This window comes from Haliotis asinina, chromosome 7 (genome assembly GCF_037392515.1).
Source record: "Haliotis asinina isolate JCU_RB_2024 chromosome 7, JCU_Hal_asi_v2, whole genome shotgun sequence".
NCBI classification, from domain to species: domain Eukaryota; kingdom Metazoa; phylum Mollusca; class Gastropoda; order Lepetellida; family Haliotidae; genus Haliotis; species Haliotis asinina.
Genome location: NC_090286.1, coordinates 60,594,859 through 60,619,629, shown reverse-complemented (window position 1 = coordinate 60,619,629; position 24,771 = coordinate 60,594,859). Strand labels below are relative to the sequence as shown.

At 38.5% G+C, this 24,771-nt stretch overlaps 1 pseudogene; it reads right to left on the bottom strand.

Moving 5' to 3' along the window:
• Positions 1 to 24,771, bottom strand: part of LOC137291409 (sodium-coupled monocarboxylate transporter 2-like) — a 72,635-nt pseudogene that overhangs the window by 5,719 nt on the left and 42,145 nt on the right.

The following is a 24,771-nucleotide window of genomic DNA, read 5'->3' as shown; positions in this document are numbered from 1 at the left end:
AAAAAATCAATTACTTTTAAAAAACCAAAAAAAGCAGAATATGCTTGACTGTAACTCTCTCATCACAAGGGATACAGAAAGGAGGATCCTCACCTTTCAACAGGTACGCATGAGTATATCTAGTGTGTCCAATACGACATCGTCGTAGAATAACCTCTTCAAATCTGGACTGACAACCCAAGTGGGTATAACCAATGTAAGGTTTTATCTCATGTAATTTATTCATACCCACTTGGGTGTCCCACTTCTTCTGCATCAGGTCACGGATATAACATCTAATGGTGGCTTTGTAATCACTGTAAGGAATAAGAAGGGGTGTCACAGATTTGTTGAGTGCTGCTTTAGCAGCAAGGTCAGCCAATGTGTTACCAGAGATCCCTACATGGCTGGTAACCAACAGAAGACGATGTCGTATTGGCCAGTAGCAAGATCATTATACAATTCAATAATTTCTATTAAAAGTGGATGTTTACAAGAAATATTTTTAATAGCCTGAAGGCAAGAAAGAGAGTCGGAATAAATTATATATTGTTTACGTTTAGGATGTCTCTGAATATACCTAAGAGCTGTCGATATGGCGTTAGCCTCTGCGGTAAAAATAGAACTATTATCGGGTAATCTAGAAGATATTGTTCTGGGTCCAATGACAGTGGCACAAGCCACAGCGCCACCGTCCTTGGACCCATCTGTAAATAAGGATTTATAATTGCTATATTTATGTTTCAATTGATTATATTCTTGTTTATACTGTAATTCGTTGGTTTCTGATTTTTTAAATGTCGTTAATGTTAGGTCAACTTGTGGCCTAATCAATTGCCAAGGAGGCAATTTTCCAGCTCAGTGCTAGAGGCTGCAAGAAATGGCTTAATTCTGAGCCCAAGAGGCGGAACAAGGGAAGACTTTTTGGTATACAAATCCTCGTAGAGAGGATTAAAGACACAATTAAATGCGGAATTAGACTCATTTGAAGCTAACTTTGTAATGTATTGTAAAGATAGTTTTATACGACGTAAGTTGAGAGAAGGCTCATCAGCTTCGACGTATAGACTGTCAATAGGAGAGGTTCTAAAAGAACCGAGACAAAGTCTTAGGCCTTGGTGGTGCACAGGATCAAGTAGTTTTAGGTTGCTTTGACAAGCTCCACCATATACGATGGAGCCGTAATCAAGTTTAGATCGGATCAGTGATCTATATAAGTGAAGAAGGGTAGACTGATCCCCTCCCCATTTTGAAATTGATATAACCTTTAATAAATCGAGTGCCTTCAGGCATTTGGCTTTAAGGGATGTAATATGCGGCAAAAAGGTCAAATGTGAGTCGAAAATAAGTCCCAAGAATTTAGCCTCCTTGACCATTTTGATTGGGGTACCACTGAGAAATAGTTCTGGGTCCTTATGGGGTTTGTATTTACGACAGAAGTGTATACAATTGGTTTTTGATTTAGAAAATTTGAAGCCGTTTTCAAGACACCATTTATCTATTTTGTTTAAACACAGCTGCAGTTGCCGTTCAATAGTATGCATATTTTTACCACGTCAAGAAATATTAAAATCATCCACAAATAAAAATCCATCGATTAAATTGTTTAAAACTTTAGATATACTGTTGATCTTGATGCTAAAAAGAGTGACAGACAAAATACTGCCTTGTGGAACACCCTGATCCTGATTGTAATGATCAGACAGGGTAGAACCCACGCGGACTTGAAATTGCCTGTTATTTAAAAATTTGGCTGTGAATTCAGGCAAACGACCTCGCAAACCGAAATCATGTAAATCTCTTAAAATACCATATTTCCAGATTGTGTCATATGCTTTCTCAAGATCAAAGAAGATAGACACAGCATGTTGTTTATTAATCAGCGCATTTTTCACAAATGATTCTAAACGCACTAAGTGATCGACTGTACTTCTGTTTTTACGGAAACCACATTGTATATCTGTGATAAGGTTATTAGTTTCCAAGTACCAAACAAGTCGATTGTTTATCATGCGTTCCATGGTCTTGCAAACACAGCTAGTTAGTGAAATAGGTCGATAATTGGACGGATCCGTATGATCACGTCCAGGTTTAGGCATTGGTACTACTATGGCGTCACGCCATGAGGGAGGAAAGTTACCCGATGTCCAAATATCATCAAAAATATTTACAAGAGTTTCAAGGCAGGATTCTCGTAAATGCTTCAGGAGTTGATAATGTATGTTATCAGCTCCTGTAGAAGTATCATGAGCTTGATCAAGAGCAGTATGGAGCTCATAAATAGAAAAAGTTTCATTATAATCTTCCCCTTTATCTGAGTTGAAATTAATAGTTTTCTTTTCTTGTTCTTGTTGATACTGCTGGAAATTAGGTAAATAATTAGAAGAGGAAGAATGTTTAGCAAGGGTTTCGCCCAGTTTATTTGCGATATCTGATTCATCCGTAAGTAACTGATCTCCATGTCTAAGATGATGGACAGTAGATTTAGCACCTTTACCTTTGATTTTCTGGACCATGTTCCACACCTTGGACATAGGTGTCCGAGAATTTATTTTGAGACCTTGTGGTAGATTGAGATGACACATTTTGAACACAATCTGGCTCTGGTTGACTTTGAGACGTGCCAGGAAGTGACTCAGCAGTTTGAGTAGCTATTGCAGGTGCAAACGTTTGTGGGGAATCAGTGTTCACCCACGTCAAATCTGTTTGGCACGCTGAAGTTGATCTGGTTGGTTTATTCGTCGCCTCAGATGATGTCTTTGTTTTTGAAGCATACGTTTCTGTTCATTCAGATCTTTGAACAAGCTGTTTTGCTTCTGAAAAACTAATATTTTGGGTATATTTCAGTTTGTTTATTTCCATCTGCTGCTTCCATATTGGACACTCTTTTGAAAAAGAGGAATGGTCTCCTGAACAGTTAGTGCATTTCTTGTAACTACTGTCACAATCTTCTGTTGTGTGTGTCTTCTCACCACAGTGAGCACACACAACAGACAATGTGCAAGTATTGACGCCATGCCCATACTTTTGGCACTTGAAACATCTCAGTGGATTTGGAATATATGTTTCCACTTTGATATGACAGTAACCAGCCTTTATGGATTTAGGAGCAGTCGGAGTAGAGAATGAAAACAAATAGGTGTTTGTTTGTTGGATCTCATTGTGTTTACGGGTAGTGAAACGTTTTACATACAACACACCTTGTTCCTTCATCTCTGAGCCAATATCAATTTCCAGCATATCAGCAAAAAGGCGGTCTCGGTCTCTCAATATGCCTTTCCTGGTGTTAAGCGTTCGGTGGGCATAGACTGATACGGGAATGCCGACAAAAGATTTAGTTGTCAGGAGGTTATTTGCCCGTTGTCTCTTATTACATTCAATAAGAAGTGAGCCTGTACGCAAACGTCTAACATTTTTAACATCTCCTGCTATGCCTTGTACGCATTTTGAAACAGCAAAAGGGTTCAGCTTCAAAGGAGTCTTGTCAACAGTCTCAAGTACTATAAAACGTGGCCAATAGTCAATAGATGTGGACGGTCTTTGTTCATTAATATCAGGATCCGTATCAAGAGGACGTTTTTTTCTTGGTGATAGGGGTTTCATAAGCCATAATTAATGTTTTCAGGTTCATCATCCGAGCTCCCCACCCACCACGGAGTATCACAAGGACAATGCTAAAAACAAGTGGGTCTCCAACTTGCAGCACCAAGGATACTCAGATGATATACTCCAGCAGAAGAGTTATAAATAGCTAATCCACCAGATTGGCCTATGAGCCACCGCCTTCTGGCATAAGACTCTAGGCAAAGAGCAAAACAGCATATTGCAAATCATTGACATTTGATATGAATAAATGAACCAAGTCCAAATGTAAAACATTTCCAAATTAAATTTGTGCAGTGACGTACAAGTCCATACACAGGGCTTGGCGTGACCAGCCGATTGATAGAATCGGGCCGATTCTACCACCCGTCTAGGTGAAGTAAGGGCCAAAGTGGTGTGTTGAGCAACAGGAACACGGTTCAGGCTCCTACTGCCCTCAACCACCAGACTACCGTCCTCCACCGACACGGGACGCAATCCACGGCAAACAGGTTGCCCAATTTGGTTGCTCCTTGCAACCAGCAATGGGGTGCTATGGACCTAGTTGACCCGGGTCCACACGGGGGTTTGAACGGCTCTTGGCATTACCCAGCACCCACCACGAGGAGGTGGCCGTTCACGGGTGCCTCTTCCTTCTTGAATCTAATACCGAGGTGCTGGAAAATGTACAGAGACTTCAACCTTACCATGAACTGGTTGTACCTGGCCGTGCCCTACAACATGCCCTAAGAATTTGCCTTCCCGAATTCACACTTGGCGAGATTCACAGTCGATTTTGTTTCAGACAGTCTTTCGAAGAAAGCATTAGTTTTTTTCCAGTTTTCTTCCCACTCCATGTCATAACTGATGACATCATCCATATAAGATTCAACACTATCAAGACCAGATGTGACATTGCTGACAAGTCTCTGGAACGTTGCTGGTACGTTCTTCAGACCAAACCTTATCACTTTGTATTAATACACTCCACCTGGTGTAGCAAATGCTGATATTTTCTTTGCATGGTCTGTGAGTGGAATCTGCCAGAATCCCTTCAGAAAGTCAAACTTGCTTATATATTTAGCTTGACCAATGTGATCAATGTTGGCATCTACTCTCAGAATAGGATACGAATCAGTTCATGAGAGTGCACTGACTGCTCTCATGTCAGCACAGCAGCGCCAATCACCTCCACCACTCTTCGGCACAAGAACACATGCTGAACTCAAGGACTGTCACTGGGTTAAAATAATGTCATTGTCCAGCATGTATTTCACTTCCTTCTGCAGTATTTCACGTTTGCGGAATTCATCTGATGTTGGTGTTGCTTTAGAAGCACAGAAGCACCTTCGTCTACATCATGGCTCAGAGCATCAGTTCGAACAGGCATATCAGGAAATATGTGAGTGAGTTAATATTTAACGTCACACAGGAAATATGTGAGAAAACTCATGAATAAAATCTGACATTTGAACTTCCTGCACAGAGGATAAATGTGATAGTCTCTCATCAAGGTGATCTAACACATCAGGATTACCTTTGGTGAAACATTATCACTAAGGTCATCTAATTTCACATTGCTAAGACCATCATCAAAGTTGTTGACATGTTCACCATTGTCTTTAGAACAATCATGAACTGGGGATTTCTTACTCATGTTCACATGACGCAACCCCTTTTGTTTATGACAGCCAGGCATTGGGATGACATGGTCCATGTCGCTAACCTTTTTGTCAACAACATATGGACGTTGATATCTTGCTCTCAGTGGTTGACCAGGAATGGCATGTAAATTAGCACTTTCCCTGCACAAATGAAACTTCTCTCTTTTGACTTTTTATCATAGTTTTTTTTTCTCATTTTGGCTTGTGAAACATTCAAGTTTTGTCTGACCAACTCACTTGTTTTTGAAATTCTATCCCAAAATGTAGACACATAGTCCTGAGATCAGTCGTTTAGACAGTCATTGAGCCATTGTTCTTTTAAATGCTTCAGTGGCCAGCACACACTGTGACCAAATACAAACAAAAAAGCGACTAAACCCTAAACTTTCCTGAACTGACTCCCTGACAGCATACAACTACAAAAATGCACACCCTCATCTCAATCTTTCTCTGTCTTAAAACAGTAAGTCTTGATCATATTCTAAAGGGTTTTATGAAAACTCCCTAAAGCTCCGACCCGTTAAGGTCCTGGGCTAGAATAGGCCTTCAGCAAACCCGTGCTTGCCAAAAAACGTGACTGTGTTTGTCGCAAGAGGTGACTAACGGGATCAGGTGGTCAGACTCACTGACTTGGTTTACACGTCATGGGTTCCCAATTACACAGATCAATGCTCATGTTGTTGATCACATTATTGTCTGGTCCAGACTATTACAGTTATTTACGTACCGTTGCCATATAGCTGGAATATTTCTGAGTGTGGCGTAAAACTAAACCCACTCACTCAGTCTAAAGCTCCCTGGATGGTAAGCAGTGGACTTGCTTAATTTCCAGCTGGTATATACCTTGTTGAAACACCTTAGACATAAAATGTGAGCCCTGATCAGACTGAACAACGTGTGGCAAACCAACTCAGGGGAAAAACTTGATCAAACGTGAAATATCATAGGTGCAACAATCTTACAAAGGTGCAACAATCGTCCGCAAAAACATCCGGCGACCTATATTTCCTCACAGAACAGTATCCTTGTAGTAATAACAAACTGGAAACTTGCTAACCTCCTCAAAAGAAAAAGCCTTACTAGCCAACTTCTACACTTCAACATACTCACTCTGTCCACTAATAAGCTACTCTCTGGACAGAATGTGATCATCACGTTCTAACAAATCATAAATGGAATCATTTTGCAAAGAAGTCTTGGAAGAAATGCCTTTCGACATTGAACGAGTCACTGCACAAGAAGGAGAAAATACCGAGAAATTCATCTTGAAACATGTCTGTACTAACTGAACTCTCTGGAGAAACAGTGACAATAGGATGAGCATCAACTTTGGTCTCCATAAGATCATTACTGATCAACAAATCAACACCAGGAACTAGGAGAGAGTCAAGAACACCAACTTTATCCTCACCTGAAATCAGATCGGAAGTCAAATTCAGAAAACAGAGAGGCGCAGAAGAATTGCCACCTATAACATCTGACTTCCCTTTAGAATCATCAGAAAAAGGCAAATATCCTTCAAAATCAGAGATTGATATGCTCCAGTATCCCTCAATATAATAGCGGGGGTAGACGTATCTCCCATAAGTGACACAGAACCCTTAGAAACAAAGGGCAAAAACTCCTTCCAAACTACAGAATCTGAGGACTTACTCTCACAAACAAAACTCTCCTCAGAACCATCTGGAAAGAGAGGCTTAGGTCACAAAAGCATTTAAGGAAAATGCATCCTGATTCTTAAACTGGAGTTGGTAACATGCAGAAATCAAATGACCCGTCTTCTTACAATATGCACAACCAGGAACAGAACCACTGGTAGCCTTAGGCTTAGACTGAAAAGAATGTGACTGCTTGCCAAAAGAATTTGAACCTGTTCTAACACAACTGTAACCTACATGTCCTGAAGTCCAACCTGGGGAAAACCCTTTTGGCCAGAAAACTTTGTATTACCTGGAGACCTAAAAGAACTCTTGTGAGTCAAACAATAATCATCTGCCAAAATCGCTGCCTAATGTAAGTCATCAATATTTGTGGGTGGAGAAGGGTTTTCAAGGTTTTTCAGGTCATTTTCTCTGTCAGTTTCCAATTTTCTGAATTCCATTCCATTTTCCTATAAACCAGCAAAACAGAATACAAGCAAGTCTAATATATTCAATAATATGTTGTGGAAACAAAAGCAAGATACAATGATTCAGAATAGTACAATGCAGCTGAGTCAAATCAAAAGTAATGGGTCACAAATATAACATCAACCCATCAAAGTCTTGATTTTCAGTTAAACAGTAAATGTTATGCAGCGAGTGGTCTTCAATGTAGGTCAAACGTTGATGAAGAACCAGACAGATGTAGGTAGACAAATGACACAACTGCAGTGTTACTCCGAGTGTAACTGCGTGTGTATGTCCTGTCAACACAACAACCAGTCTTATATATACACAGTCACTGATTCTTGAAAGTTCGAGCACTGTGCCACCATATCACTATTAACTTAGCACTTTCTCACTCAGTGTCTTGTTTACCAACCGTCAAAACATATATTGAAGGGAGGCAACTCTAAAGCTCTACCTTAAAGCCGTCACGCTAAAATACTACAATTGCGATAGGAAATATGACCCATAATAGCTATCACTCAGACTCTAAATATTGTGGCCCAATAATAACTATTACCTAATTGAATAATAATTCAAATTATAGAAATCACACTCTCGTAACAATAGCATTACATAATGGAAATCATAATCAATAACAGAGGTGGTCAAACTCTATGTCGGCTGTGGGATTATGGCAGTGCATGACCTAAACAACTTCTGCTGAAGCCCGCGAGAAATCTGCGAAAGACGAGCACTGAATTTGGTGCCATGGCGAGCATCATCACAACAGATGATCCAAATGAAGTGCCCCTCCATGCATGACAAGCATTGTATGAGATCGAAACAAAACCTGAACGTGTGCTGGGACGAACCCTTATCTGGTTTTTGGATCTCCCTTGAGGGAACTCAAACGTCTGGACAAGGCCACAAAAACACAGCAAGGAGAGAACAACCCCGCAAAACTCAAGAAAGATATTGCTTATATGAAAATGAAGCTCGAACAGGTAGATGATGACGAAATCGGGATGCATCAAACAAAGTTTCTGGATGAAGTGGACCAAAACACTTCATCTGCGACAAATTACAGAGATCAAACATCAACTTGAACAAGAACAAGGTGCGTGAAACACAGCCAGCGTGGGTCTCTGGGTAGACTGGGTAGGTCTATCATCAGCTATCATAGCCACACGAGTCATCCTAGGGTTGGAAATGGTAGCCAGGGTTTCATGACAGATGGGAATAGCTCTCAAATTCAATTCATGTTGGCTTCAATGAAATCCCTGAACTAAGGCTAGATCAGGGTTCTGTCTGAAGCCAAGTTGAACCTATCAGCAGTGCAAGATTACCAATGAAGTGTTCCCAACTAGTCAAGTACCACCGAATGAAACAAGAGATTTATACCAAGGTTCCCAAGATGATCGAAATCGGGGAAGATGAGAAAAAAAACAAAAAACAACTCATAGAACAGGGTAGGGAACTGGCCAGGCAAACGTTCCTTTACAAAACCAAAGATATCATAGGAAATAGACACTGAACTGTTATGAACTAGATATGTATCCATAAAAATAATCCGGTGGTTTCAAGGGGAATTGGTGAAATCATTTAAGTGTCAGAACGATTTTGCCTAGATGGCGATTAATGCCCTGCCATCATTTACACCATTTTTTTTCACACCCACAGGGTCGGGGGTTGATAAATTAATGCTTATAGGGGACCTGAGCCTGTACTATCATCCCCTTTACTGTTTCAATACAATCAATACAATTTCAATACAATCGCTGTCCTCTGTCATACCTGAAGATTTGGTTACTGCAATTTGTTTAGACTCTGCCATTGCAGGAAAACGCAGTCTTACAAATTCCTCCCATGTTATGTTTGCAAGGGCTGAGAGTCCTGATGATAATGAACTGAAAAATATAAATAGTGAGCAGTGAATTGTGAATCAATGTCAGGTAAAATGCACAGAGATGTGACTGCACATTTTGCACTTTCTGTTATCCATAAACATTAATGATAAATGAACTCAGGTTGCACAATTCATCACCTTAACTTACTTACAAATATTTGCACTACTGGCTTCTCAATCTATTTGTTGCAAACTTGGGGGAAGCGGTGAGCATTGTGGTTAGGCAGATTTCACCATATGTGCATCGCAGTTAGACATGTCTGCGTGAGACCGTGTACAAAGAACTAATAAATCTTCACACTGATGATATCAAACTGACCTAAGAGATGCACTATACAGTGCTGCGAGAAATACTCCCGCCATTCCTGGTAGATTCCGGAAAATGTCTATTGTCAAGAATGGTAATACCTGGGGAAGAGAGTGAATTCAATCGAAGGAGGTCAAAGGCTAAGTGTGCATTCAGCATTAAATGTTCAGTGGTTGAAGTTCCTGTGTGATCACTGTCAAGTATCAATTTTAAACGGTAGATATTTAAATTCGTCCTTCACCTGAAGAGAAAGTACAGCATTCACAGGACTGCGCTCTTAAGAATCTTGACAGAAACGACTGTAACACTCTTCAACAATGTTACGTTTCACAAGACAGTAAAAAAAAACCCCAAAACATATCTGCTTTACTCTAGGTTAAACATACGGCCATATTTACATTTTTAAAAAGCATTATGGATGAACCTAAATTCGATCTGTACCGATCCGCTGTACTGCTGTCATGTAACTGTACCTATTCTGCTTTCCATTTACGACAGTATTATATATCGTGATTATACCTGATTAATGTTGTCGATCTGATGCGACGCTATTGGGTCGCATCTCTTGTAGTCATAGTAACCATATGCCACAAGACCGCTGATGATGCAAAAGGCTCCATATACAGGAGTGCAGATTAGCCCAAACAGCATCGCTCTTTAACAGAAATACTCAGTTTTGTGGTACCTCATTCAGTTGAAAATTGAAATGAGAGATACAAAGCATAATTCAAAACAGACTTCATGCATAACATACACTGTAGTCAAACATGATGTGTGCATCGCTGGGGGGATGTCTTCATGTTCTCATCTGATACTGCTGAGGCGTGGAAGACATTATGACTTGGTACCTGTTTGCTCATTCTGTAGTATCTATTTGTTGATGCAAGAACAAATACTCGCATTACGTTGATCACATCTGTGTCAGGTTACATGGCATCCTTGAAACGTTGACATGGACTGATTAATACTTGTACAACGAATCAACTGAAGGCCAAATGATGGTTAAAAACACTACAATATAAACAAACACGATAACATAATGTTTGCTCAATAAACTTTACACGTATATTCTTTTGGCATTAACTTTGCCATGTGTATTGAAATTATACAAAGACATTTGGATGATTGAACATTTGAACATCTCAGTAAACCGTTGTCAGAAAATGATCACCAGTAATACAGTATTGACACAAATGATGATGAAGCAGTAACGTTAGAAATGGTATGAGCTGAAAGCAACTTACATTTGTTCCTTAACATGCAGTAGTTCCAAGAGAGTGAGGCCAAGCAACTTTCCACCATGGTCAGATACAAATTAATTTTGATACTTTTTTCAGACCTTGTGTTTCTCTACAAATGTCATGTGATGAACAAGTGCCGGAAACGAGACTAAATGAGGCTAATTTAAATACATTATGTATATTGGTCTAAATTTAGTTACAAACGTTCAGCTGTTTGGGAACGGATTTCAAAACCGTAATCTCTGGATTAGAAATCCACAACTATAACCATTAGACAAATTGAGTTGAGGGATTTGAATGTGAAAGTTTAGTAGAATTAAATTTAATATAAAGTTTAAACTTTAAACAATGTTAGCGCACGGAATGATGAAACATGCACGATATTTACACTATAAAGTATAGTTACAGCTGGTAAATATAAAACGTCGCCTCCAGAGGGGAATCAGTGTCGACTATCCACTGAAACAGATTCCGTAAGACGCAAAAGGGGAAATGGCCTTGAAAATGATCTGTCTGGATGGAAAATGAACTGTATTGAACCCTTGTGTGAAATTATCATTAACCACTGACTCAACTTATGATGCAATTACTCTAGTTTTGTCATGAAAACAAAAGAAATATTACTGTTTATAAATAACACGTCACAATTTAATTCTGGACTCACAAAAGTCCAGAAACTCTCAGCACTGTGGCCACTCTCTCACAAGGGATTTCGCAAAATTAAACAGGCAGCTGTTATGTATATGTGCTAAGGATGAAAAAATGAAAAAATTTTTTTTCGAAAACTCAAAATTTAAACTCGCTCGCCCATGGGCACGCCCATGGGCGAACAGTGGCCAATGGGTAGGCCCATGGGCGAAAGTTTTTCATTTCATCCAGAATAAATGTTTTGGAGGTTGTAAATGAATGAAAAAATGTTGATAAGTATCATGACACAAATTTCAGTTTGTTGTGACTTGACTCTGCTAACTGACAGCGATTTTGAAAAATCTCGCCCATGGGTGAAAAACATATTGGCCCATGGACGAGAATAATTAATTTCATTGAAACTACATGTTTTTTCCCAGGCTTTGCATCTTTTCAATAAATGAACGTGTATTTATTATTGTCTTGACACGAAATTAAGCTTATTTTGACTTAATTTAATTTTGGCTAATTTAAAGTGATTTTTCAAAACGCCTCGCCCATGGGCGAAAACCATTTGGCCCATGGGTGAGAATATTTACTTTTACTCAAAATACATCTTTTCCCATGTTTTGGAAGTTGTGAATGGATGAAAGTACGTTCATAAGTATCATGTCACAAAATTCAACTCATTTTGAATTAATTCCGTTAATTTAGAGCTATTTAACAAAATCTCACCCATGAGCGAAAAACATTTTGGCCCATGGGCGAGAATATTTCCTTTTACCCCAAACACATCTTTTCCAATATCTGGAGGATGTAAATGAATGAAAGTACATTTATGAGTATCATGACAGAAATTTCAACTCATTTTGACTTAATTCCTCTAAATGAGAGCAATTTTGAAAACTCTCGCCCATGGGAAAAAGACATTTTGGCCCATGGGCGAGAATATTTGCCTTCACTCAAAATACATCTTTTCCTGTGGTTTGGAGGTTGTAAATGAATGAGGATATATTTATGAGTATCATGGCACAAAATCCAACTCATTATGACTTATTTCTGCTAACTGAGACCGATTTTTTAAAAACATCTCGCCCATGGGCGAAAAACATTGGGCCCATGAGCGAGAATATTTCCTTTTCACTCCAAATACATCTTTTCTAATGTTTTGGAGGATGTAAATGTATGAAAGTGCCATTGTGAGTATCATGACACAAAATTCAACTGATTTTGACTTACTTTTGGAGTTCAGGAAGATTTTTTAAAACTATGCCAGAATAATCACTTTTACTCAAAATACATCTGTTCCTGTGTTTTGGATTTTGTAAATGAATGAGGATATATTTATATGTATCATGGCACAAAATTCAACTCATTTTGACTTAAATCTGCTAATTTGTAACAAGTACAAGATTTCCACTTAAATTTTCAAAGCTTTTTTTATTGTCTTGAGGGTTGTAAATTTATGAATGAAAGTGTGTTTATAAGTATCACGACAAAAAAAAAATGAAATCATTCCGGTCTTAATTCGACTAATCTCTCTCCTGGACGAAAATGCTTTCGTTTGCTCGTTTTCTCTATTTTGCAAACATATGGTTTAAAAATAGATGAAATTCTAATGAAAATTCAGTTTAATTTCGTGAGTTTAGTTTTATGTCGCACTCAGCAATATCCCAGCAATATGGCGGCGGTTTGTAGATAATCGAGTTTGGATCAGACAATCCAGTGATCAACAGCATGAGCATCTACCTGCACAATTGGGAACTGATGACATGTGTCAGCAAAAGTCAGCGAGCCTGACCACCCGATCCCGTTAGTCACCTCTTACGACAGGCATAGTCGTCTTTTATGGCAAGCATGGGTTGTTGAAGCCCTCTTCTACTCCAGATCTTCACGGGTCCCGAACACAGAGCTTTACTTCCAGCAACATATACAATACACTTAGATTACTAAGCCTTGAGATTCTTTTGAATTTAGGTATTCTATAAATATATCAAAATTCAACCTATATCTGTGAAGTTGAAGTTATTTGTGAAAGCCCTAATCAAGAGTGACCAAACTCCAGTGACTATGCTGGGACACATTAATAAACGGTGTTGTGAGATCTTTAAACTGTATTGAAATATGTCTTGTCAATTCCACTGACATTCGCCAAATGTACCTACCTAGTAGTTTTAAGTGTACCTACCCAGTTTAGCATGTTTCGTTTTAATAGTGTGGTCTCCATTTTTAGTAATTCCCGTTTGCTGGTCCCGGCTTTTCTTCGTCCGAGGTTTTATGGGGTATTCTCCTATTTGTCAAACCAGAAACAGGGGTAGGTCACTCGCTTGTTTTCTTTACCATTTGTACTAATTAGTATGCGCCTCCTCATGCTCCAATGCACACAGTGACCTGATTCGTCTCCATCGCAACTTAGGCTGCGTTTAACAGTACTTCAGCCAGTTTACTGTATCAGTCGAAATCTTACAATGAATGAATGAATGAATGAATGAATGAATGAATGAATGTAGAGCAAGAAGTATATGTGAATGAATGAAAGAAATAATAAAAAAAAGTACATATGTGAATGAATGAAAGAATAAATGATACACCACGGTCATCCCTTCCAAAACATGCTAAAGAACGCAAAACTATCGTTAGATCACATGTGTTAACATCAGCTTGTTATTGTCTCCCTGGTCAGACGCAACAATTGTCAGACAGGTTAAAACAACAAACTATCTGGTTGACTGCCCAGCTGCCTGTTGACGTAGTATACCCACATCACCTACTTTTCCTACGTAACCTTCATCTACATCACCACCCTAAATATATTGAGCAGAGAGCACAGAAGGCCCTATAGCTGTAACCACTGAACCGTGGCGTCTCTGTGCTCCCAAGTTCCCAAGTGGGGGTGTCCTTTTCTACCTATTCCGTTAATCCTTAAAACATCTAACAAGCTCAACGCATGCATTTTTTTACTCAAATGTGATGTTATACATATCATAAGAGTATTATTTATGTGTTATTCAGTTGATAAATTATTATTTCATGATACATATATGTACAATATTTTGCTTCGATTCTGTAACTACCCACATTATGACATTGAGACCATTCGGATTCATCGAGTAAAATACGATTGTATAGTTTTGAGTTTGAATCTTGGCATATTTTACCGGTTTGCCACTTTTGCACTCTACCTTTTTAAAGGGGGCGTGCATATTTTGGTGGTTTTTAGTATTCCATCTATTCATTTGGATTTATTAATTTATTTGTTTTTGTTTTGTTTTGTGTTTTTACTGCTAGTGGGCTTGTTAGTCTGCTTTGATAACTGTAAATTTATTCTGACGTTTGACGAGCGGAACATGAAGTGTTGTTATCATGTATGTTATGTAATTATATTATTGGTATGGAGCGGCATTGATATGTATGTTTATGCTTGCCAATCCAGTCCCGATTACTTGAGGAGAGTAGTTTAAACTATAGAGTAACGTATCCATACTATTAATGTGTAATCATTATATCGGGCTATGAGGAATACGTAATGTAATCAAGATTGACTTTGCGTTTACTTTTCTATTTTTTAAATAAATTTTCACTCTTTGCGTTTACTTTTCTATTTTTTAAATAAATTTTCACTATTTTTGCTACACTCGAACAGATTTACTTTGGCTTTCGTGATTGTGGTCTCTAAGTATTTTAGAAATTATGTTGTTGAGACAGCTGGAACTGTTGATCTGCAGTCTTTCAAAATTCATTTTCACGAAATATATTCTCCCTTTTTACCAGTTCTCAAAATGAACATATAGCTGTTTACACAAAGGTATCTTCCCGTAAAATAAGTGGGACGAAACGTGAAGCATAGCAGCTTTACTGAAGCCATAACTGATTGATATAACTGAAGTTGCTAAAATGATCCTGAAAACTGTCATTTTCAACATTCACCTTGCAAGCAATTTTACCAAGAAACTAAATAACTCATTACTAATGGAAGGAGTGAACTGAAAGCCCATTTTATTAACTGAAGTCACTGATTGAACTCGCTAACATCGATTCACTTACATTCTGGTACACGTGTCTTATTTCGTTTCCTGAGGACACACATTTTACTTTTTTTTATAGAAAATCCGTGTCTAATCCCATAAAACAACACCGTTGTCACTACATCAAACGATTTTGACCTCGACCCAAAACAAAGGTTTAACTTACAGGACTACCTGTAAGATATCCCTTTCTTGATAACGAGTTTAACAGCTACGCCGAAATGCTGCTTACCTTATAAGAAGTTGTATATCCATAGAACTTTCGTATTTTTTTCCAAATGATCATGACCTGAACAGACATTACTTTGTCAGAGACTTCATGAGTGATTTTCAAGTTCTAATCCACACACTGATTTCCACTTTTTCATCATTTTGACTTTTATCTCAGTTTGTTGAGTATCTCAGCATAACTCGCAAAGACAATGGAAACTGAGCGGAACGATGACGCTTTGTGTTTCTTCTGCGTTCACTTACGTAATTTCCGCAAAGCGCCTACGACAATTTGCGCCGAAAAAGTCATGTCTCGTCCGCTGGTCTTGTTTATTGGAGTATAACAGCTGCCGCTTTCAAGTGTATTTTACTTGTCATATACAAAATATATGGATCACATTAGGTCATTAGGGGACACCAGCTTTGAAATGAACAGGTGTTCGTGAGTGTATATGGATGAAAAAGACTGATTGCGCAAGACGCGTAGCCAAATATCTCACATTCAAAGGAAATCTCGAATTGATTGTTTTGTAAGGCGTCGAGCTGACCGGTTGGTTTTGGTGTTGTGTATAAACCTCCTTTGCAAGAACTTTGTCAAGCATACCTGCTTTGTCCTTTTGCAAGACCTGCACATATTAGTCTTTGAAAGACATTGACATTTATGTTCAGGTGCTCTGGAAAACCTTGTCCGGCACGATATTCCTTCCAATTTAGTTATTGTGTGCATGCTGCATTTCAATTTTGGAAATGTGCTTCAAACATATTTTGATTCTCAAAGAATGTGGTTCGTTTAGCAAGCAAAATATTGCTTTGATTAACACTTCACCATTACTATACAATATTACAGAATACACAAAACCGGAGACACAAAAACGACAAATTATAGCATTGTGGTTAGGGGTATATGGGGAGTCCCTATCCACCGACACAAGTCCTACACGCCCTGGTGGGGTGTGGATTCGGGGAGGGGGTAACGGAGGAGATGACCAAGACACACGTACTCCATACGCTATCATGGTCTTCCTTACTGCTTGAAGATCGACCTTTTCTCACTGTGGTCTATGATGACTTCGGTGAACGGAAAAGAACTTATTCACTGTGAAAACCAGAAAATAGTTGAATCCGTCCACGATTTTATCATAAAACACAAAGCTTGATTTTTAATTTTTCAACAGGAAACTAATAAACTTGTCAAAAACCTTCTGACAAATGTTCAGTGTTTCTACAAAAAGCTAGTCACACACAACAAACCATAACTCTATTTTTCATGTTTACTTATATGATAGTTGTATTTGATGTAATGATATGTATGCATATGTTATTATATGATAGTTCAAATGGATGACGACACATGCTTCATTTATATTTTGTATTATATGCTGTATGGGTGAGGTACTATAAAGCTTGTTCACCAGTCCCAATCAGAGTTACAAAACACACAAAAATACAACAACATGGAGATGTGTGGAGAAAATAGAGACATATGGAGAACAGCAATGTCATAACTGAACAGAAATCATTCCATCTATTGGTGAAGGCCGTGTGGGATTAGTTAAACAAAGAAATCTAGTCGACCATGCCTCCTAATCCTCTTACTCCTTCAACAAACGACTTGCCTGGGCTGTCTAAAATTGAATTGAAATTTTTGTAAATTCGATGTTTCGGGTATTACGTAAGGAGGTAATCAGGTGTCAACACTATGGCGTTCGACGCTCCGGACATGAAGGAAAACCAAATACGTTATAAAGTACAGTAATGTGGTCACTATAAGCGAGGCAGACAGTCTGATGAGCACAGCTCATTACGGAAATCTCTTGTCTTTGGAGCTGCTCGTTGAGACGCTGAAGCCTTCTGTCAAGTTCTTCTTTATTCTTTATTGTGGCTACTGTGTCACAATATGCAGTTTACATTGCTCACAGACCCTCGATTCACGATGACGCCAACTTTCTCGACTACTGTTCGTGCGACGACTATCATTCAGGAATTGGTTCCACAGCTCATTCTTTCACCGAAGTCTTTGTGTATGTGTTTTAGCTCGTTAATTAGCGTAGAGACGAGTCTTCTGCTATTCTCGGGCACAAGTTCTCCAAGGTAGTCGACGCTCCGGGTGTCATTAGAACAGTGTTGAGCACTGTCACACTCCACTGCTTTTCGACAGTCCTGTTGTGTATTTGAGAAAACAATCGACAATCCGGGTGTGAACCAAAAGAGGATACCACCATTCTCATCGGTGGATGAAATGGGATCAAGAAAACCCGCATACTCTTCATCACATTGCTACACCGTATTTACCATAACGAATGTTTAAATATCACTTTATGTAAATAGAGCTTCAAAACAAGCTGAAACCATGTATTATATTAACATGGTACTAACTATAGTCGATTCGAACCACTGCTTTACAGTTCACTGACTGGATGCAGGCTTTTCCCACGTGGCGGAGTAAAACTTAATGATCTATTCTCCCTCGCAAGGCCACGTGAACCAATCAGAAATGGACATTCTTAAATGGGGTAGGAGAAATGTGCCCTGTACGTTCTTATGAACCTTGATCTTTCAGGTACATTTCATCAGTTGTGTACAAATAATGGTCTAGAATAATGTTTCAATTCTTTAATACGTATTGATGCAGGGGCTCCATATATGTTCTTGTTTACGTCCCGCTAGTCAAACGTCAGAATAAATTTACAGGTATCAAAGCAGACTCACTCGCTGGGCCACTTGCAATAACAAACCAAAACAAAGCAAAAACAGGTAAATCAGTTAATTTAAACAAATAGATGGAATACTAAAAAACACCTAAATATTAGTATGCACGCCCCATTTAAAAAGATAGAGCGCTAAAGTGGCAAGATTCAAACTCAAAACTATTCAAGGTTCATTATTCATTATTTTACTCGATAAATCAAAATGGTCTCAATGTCATAATGTGGGTAGTTACAGAATCAAAGCAAAATATTTTACATGTTTATGTACGATTTATTTAGCAAAGCCAGAAAAATCCCCGACAAACACGGCCGCTTCTCCTCAATACGTGGGTTTGTGAGAGTGAGGGTACTCCCTACAAGGCTCACTCCCATTAGTTAACAAGGCGTCCTCCCATTTTATGTATTTTTTGCTCGATAGGTACGAAAATTAATTAGGCGATGTGGGTATGTCATGACTGGTTGATTTCTCAGGATAAGGTGAATTGGGTATGGCAGAGTCGATATACTATGATCATAGGGTGTTTAGCAACCATGTTGGAGTGAGGGAATGACAAAACTCTGAGATAGATTAATGAGTGTCTTTTTTAAGCATTATGAAAATGGGAATGGTAAATTAACACAAAATGCCCTAGACCTGTCCAGCGTGTCATACATATACATACATACATACATACATACATACATACATACATACATACATACATACATACATACATACATACATACATACATACATACATACATACATACATACATACATACATACATACATACATATCATAAAATAATAATTTATCAACTGAATAATACATAAAAATACTCTTATGATATGTATAACATCACATTTTAATAAAAAGATGCATGCGTTGAGCTTGTTAGATGTTTTAAGATTAATGGAATAGGTAGAGAAGGACACCCCCACTTGGGGGCACAGAGACGCCACGGTTCAGTGGTTACAGCTATAGGGCCTTCTGTGCTCTCTGCTCAATATATTTAGGGTGGTGATGTAGATGAAGGTTACGCAGGAAAAGTAGGTGATGTGGGTATACTACGTCAACAGGCAGCTGGGCAGTCAACCAGATAGTTTGTTGTTTTAACCTGTCTGACAACTGTTACGTCTGACCAGGGAGACAATAACAAGCTGATGTTAACACATGTGATCTAACGATAGTTTTGCGTTCTTTAGCATGTTTTGGAAGGGATGACCGTGGTGTATCATTTATTCTTTCATTCATTCACATATATACTTCTTTCTTTTATTACATCTTTCTCATTCATTCACATATGCACTTCTTTCTTTTATCTTTTCTTTCATTCATTCACATATACTTCTTGCTCTTCATTCATTCATTCATTCATTCATTGTAAGATTTCGACTGATACAGTAAACTGGCTGAAGTACTGTTAAACGCAGCCTCAGTTGCGATGGAGATGAATCAGGTCACTGTGTGCTTTGGAGCATGAGGAGGCGCATACTAATTAGTACAAATGGTAAAGAAAACAAGCGAGTGACCTACCCCTGTTGTAGATAATTTCTGGTCTGACAAATAGGAGAATACCCCATAAAACCTCGGACGAAGAAAAGCTGGGACGGGCAAACGGGAATTACTAAAAATGGAGACCACACTATTAAAACGAAACATGCTAAACTGGGTAGGTACACTTAAAACTACTAGGTAGGTACATTTGGTGAATGTCAGCGGAATTGGCAAGACATATTTCAAGTTTAAAGATCTCACAACACCGTTTTTTAATGTGTCCCAGCATAGTCACTGGAGTTTGGTCACTCTTGATTAGGGCTTTCACAAATAACTTCAACTTCACAGATATAGGTTGAATTTTGATATATTTATAGAATACCTAAATTCAAAAGAATCTCAAGGCTTAGTATTCTAAGTGTATTGTATATGTTGCTGGAAGTAAAGGGCTTCAACAACCCATGCTTGCCATAAAAGGCAACTATGTGTGTCGTAAGAGGCGACTAACGGGATCGGGTGGTCAGACTCGCTGACTTTTGCTGACACATGTCATCAGTTCCCAATTGTGCAGGTAGATGCTCATGCTGTTGATCACTGGATTGTCTGATCCAAACTCGATTATATACAAACCGCCGCCATATTGCTGGGATATTACTGAGTGCGACATAAAACTAAACTCACGAAATTAAACTGAATTGTCCTTAGAATTTCATCTATTTTTAAGCCATATGTTTGCAAAATAGAGAAAACAAGCAAACGAAAATATTTTCGTCCAGGAGAGAGATTAGTCGAATTAAGACCGGAATGATTTCATTTTTTTCTTGTCGTGATAATTATAAACACACTTTCATTCATAAATTTACAGCCTCCAAGACAATAAAAAAAGCTTTGAAAATTTAAGTGGAAGTCCAGATTCTTGTACTTGTTACAAATTAGCAGATTTAAGTCAAAATGAGTTTGATTTTGTGCCATGATACATATAAATATATCCTCATTCATTTACAAAATCCAAAACACAGGAACAGATGTATTTTGAGTAAAAGTGATTATTCTGGCATAGTTTTAAAAAATCTTCCTGAACTCCAAAAGTAAGTCAAAATCAGTTGAATTTTGTGTCATGATATTCATAATGGCACTTTCATTCATTTACATCCTCCAAAACATTAGAAAAGATGTATTTGGAGTGAAAAGGAAATATTCTCGCTCATGGGCCCAATGTTTTTCGCCCATGGGCGAGATGTTTTTGAAAATCGGTCTCAATTAGCAGAATTAAGTCATAATGAGTTGGATTTTGTGCCATGATACTCATAAATATATCCCCATTCATTTACAACCTCCCAACCACAGGAAAAGATGTATTTTGAGTGAAGGCAAATATTCTCGCCCATGGGCCAAAATGTCTTTTTCCCATGGGCGAGAGTTTTCAAAATTGCTCTCATTTAGAGGAATTAAGTCAAAATGAGTTGAAATTTCTGTCATGATACTCATAAATGTACTTTCATTCATTTACATCCTCCAAATATTGGAAAAGATGTGTTTGGGGTAAAAGGAAATATTCTCGCCCATGGGCCAAAATGTTTTTCGCCCATGGGTGAGATTTTGTTAATAGCTCTAAATTAACGGAATTAATTCAAAATGAGTTGAATTTTGTGACATGATACTTATGAACGTACTTTCATCCATTCACAACTTCCAAAACATGGGAAAAGATGTATTTTGAGTAAAAGTAAATATTCTCACCCATGGGCCAAATGGTTTTCGCCCATGGGCGAGACCTTTTGAAAAATCACTCTTAAGTAGCCGAATTAAGTCAAAATAAGCTTAATTTCGCGTCAAGACAATAATAAATACACGTTCATTTATTGAAAAGATGCAAAGCCTGGAAAAAAACATGTAGTTTCAATGAAATTAATTATTCTCGTCCATGGGCCAATATGTTTTTCACCCATGGGCGAGATTTTTCAAAATCGCTGTCAGTTAGCAGAGTCAAGTCACAACAAACTGAAATTTGTGTCATGATACTTATCAACATTTTTTCATTCATTTACAACCTCCAAAACATTTATTCTGGATGAAATGAAAAACTTTCGCCCATGGGCCTACCCATTGGCCACTGTTCGCCCCTGGGCGTGCCCATGGGCGAGCGAGTTTAAATTTTGAGTTTTCAAAAATAAAATTTTCATTTTTTCTTCCTTAGCACACATACATAACAGCTGCCTGTTTAATTTTGCGAAATCGCTTGTGCGAGAGTGGCCACAATGCTGAGAGTTTCTGGACTTTTGTGAGTCCAGAATTAAATTGTGACGTGTTAAATGTATAAGAATGAAGATTTTTATGGATATCAACTTCTTTATGAGAGAACACAACGTTTCGGAGTTAATGCTTACTCCTTCATCAGGTGATTGAGAAAGGGATACAGAGGTGTATTTATATGTACAGGTAAAACAATAACAAAGTAACAAGTGGACAAGTTGATATCCATAAAAATCTTCATTCTTATGTATTTTCACTTCTAAATGACATTCAAAGACTTGGTGTTAAATGTATTTGTACAGATACCTCCTTGCTTCTGTGAGGGACTTCGTGGCGGCAATGCGCTGTAGATAGGCGGGTTTGAAAACTAAACCTAACCCGACAAATGCTTTGGCGACTCCCAAGTTCTATACGGTATGTCGGATTGTGGGGTCTGGGTCAAATCTGAAAAGACAAGAAAGTTCAAATGCGCCCATACAATGCGAATACACGGTATTCAACGCCCTATGTCAAATGCATATAAATGTAACATGTTGTTTATCGGACAAAATACAACAACATAGGAAGATAAACTGCATGTTTAGATATTGAATTACATTGGCCGTGTTTTATCGCTGATGCTTCAATTCAGAAATGTTCCCGCGTACGTCTGCCATTAAACATTTAGAAAGCTTCAATAAGTTGAATGTTGCAACCTTGTAATTAACCTTCTGATGAATGTTCGCACAATGTTCTGTGAAATGTGGTGGTAAGTTCATGCATGACTGTATCTCCAGAATTTGTGAAGGAATATTGCTCAGCACAAAGTCTCCCTTCATTACAACCAGTACTCACATGAACACAAGTCTTCCTCCTGAATGTACCCTGTTCCATATCTCCTGCAATCCTCCTACCTCGATGGTTCCCTGTTGCATTGAATTCAAGTATTCATTACAATTCACCAACGCATTTAGTATTTCAGTACTTTATCCAACCAGCGTCGCAGCGTTTTTCCGACTCTATAATTATAAACCCTGGCCTTTCATATAATGTGCCTCAAAGGGCACTGAGCATGCATTCCACAACCATAATCAATATCAGATAGTACTACAGGATATATCAGGGAATTAGAAACCTATATTCTACAAATACTTGATACTACTTTCTGCGTAACGTGAAAGCGTTAGTCATAATTAATACCTTTATAATTACTGCAAGTATCCCAATAAACATAATGATGTACTGGAGAACATCTGTCCATATCACCGCTCTAAGGCCACCCTGAAGAAATAATAATATAATTATGATAGATGACAATGTATTATCGCTGTACCTCATAGACCCCGAAACGTTAAGCAAACCCCACCACATACGTTCATGTTTTGTAAGTGAGTGAGTCGCATTGGCAGTATTTCAACTATATCGTGACCACAACAGTTTGTCACATACAATAAATACGTGTCATTAGAAAATCAAGTTATCTAAGGACTGTGAAATAACCCGACTAGCATGGATGTTTTTTAAAACTAGTATTGAACCAGGTCAGATGATATACAGCACATGTAAAGAAACGTTTCTATGAAATATACAACTGAGAGTGTCATAATGTTCAATGTGTTGACAAACGTGACACATGGTGACATACCAAGTTCAAGCAGCTCTCGCAAACATCAGTTGTACAGACCGACCTCCAACTGCCAACCCCGAAAATGAAAATGACAATCGTGACGCATTCGGTCACCATGTCTTGTGGACCCTCCTTGCACCTGTAAGACACGGTGCACTTGTTCTCATGCTCTTTATCAAGTTCTTACAGAAAGCTTGCGGGATCGCATTCTAATCCTCTTGTGAGGAGAGTGTGTTTTCTCTAATTTGTATTATTGTTGATTAAGTAATAGTTATTATGGGTCACATTTCGTATCAGCGGTAATAGTGTTTTAGCGGCACACCATTAAGGTAGTGGTTAAAATAGTTGTCTCCCTTTGGTGTGTTTCGCCTTTTGGTGAACACGAGCCCGATCGCCCGATAATGCTGGTTGTTGTGCTCAAGCACACACGCACACGCGCGCGCGCACACAGACAGACAGACAGACGGTGAAATACAGGAGCTGTGGCATTATTCGGCCTATCTACATCTGTCTGACTTTTCGTCAAGCCTAACCTGCATTCAAGATTGCTTGTTATAAAAGATTTTCTGAAACGCTTTCTCACTGACTTTGGACTTTCGGTGTTATATTTTGCTGGGAGATCCAAAGGTGCCGGGTTACGTCTATGCACACGTCGACCGATTTCATCCCTGGAATACTCAATGGGGTTGAGGTCTGGTGGGCATGCTTGCCACCCCAATCGCTCTACACCCTGCTGTCTATGACATTAGGCTCTAACATATTTAATATGCGGCCAAACAAACTGATACCTCCAAGAATTGGACCTCCCTTACAACTTTGATTCGAGTGGCATTTAGAAATACTTCAGATTTCGGTCTAGAAAATTTAAATTCAGTAACTAAATTTATTTATTTTGTAAAAACACAACTGCAAATGGATAGTTAAATGATATGCATACCATTTCCAAGACATGAAACACCAAAATCATCCACAAAAAGCGACACATCAATTCATGATTTATGATTCACGAGTTCCTTAACCCTTCCCGGGGTCGTAGGGGTGGTGCATTGCTGGACGCTGCATCAGCTCTCTCCACCTCATGGTCTCCACGGTCAT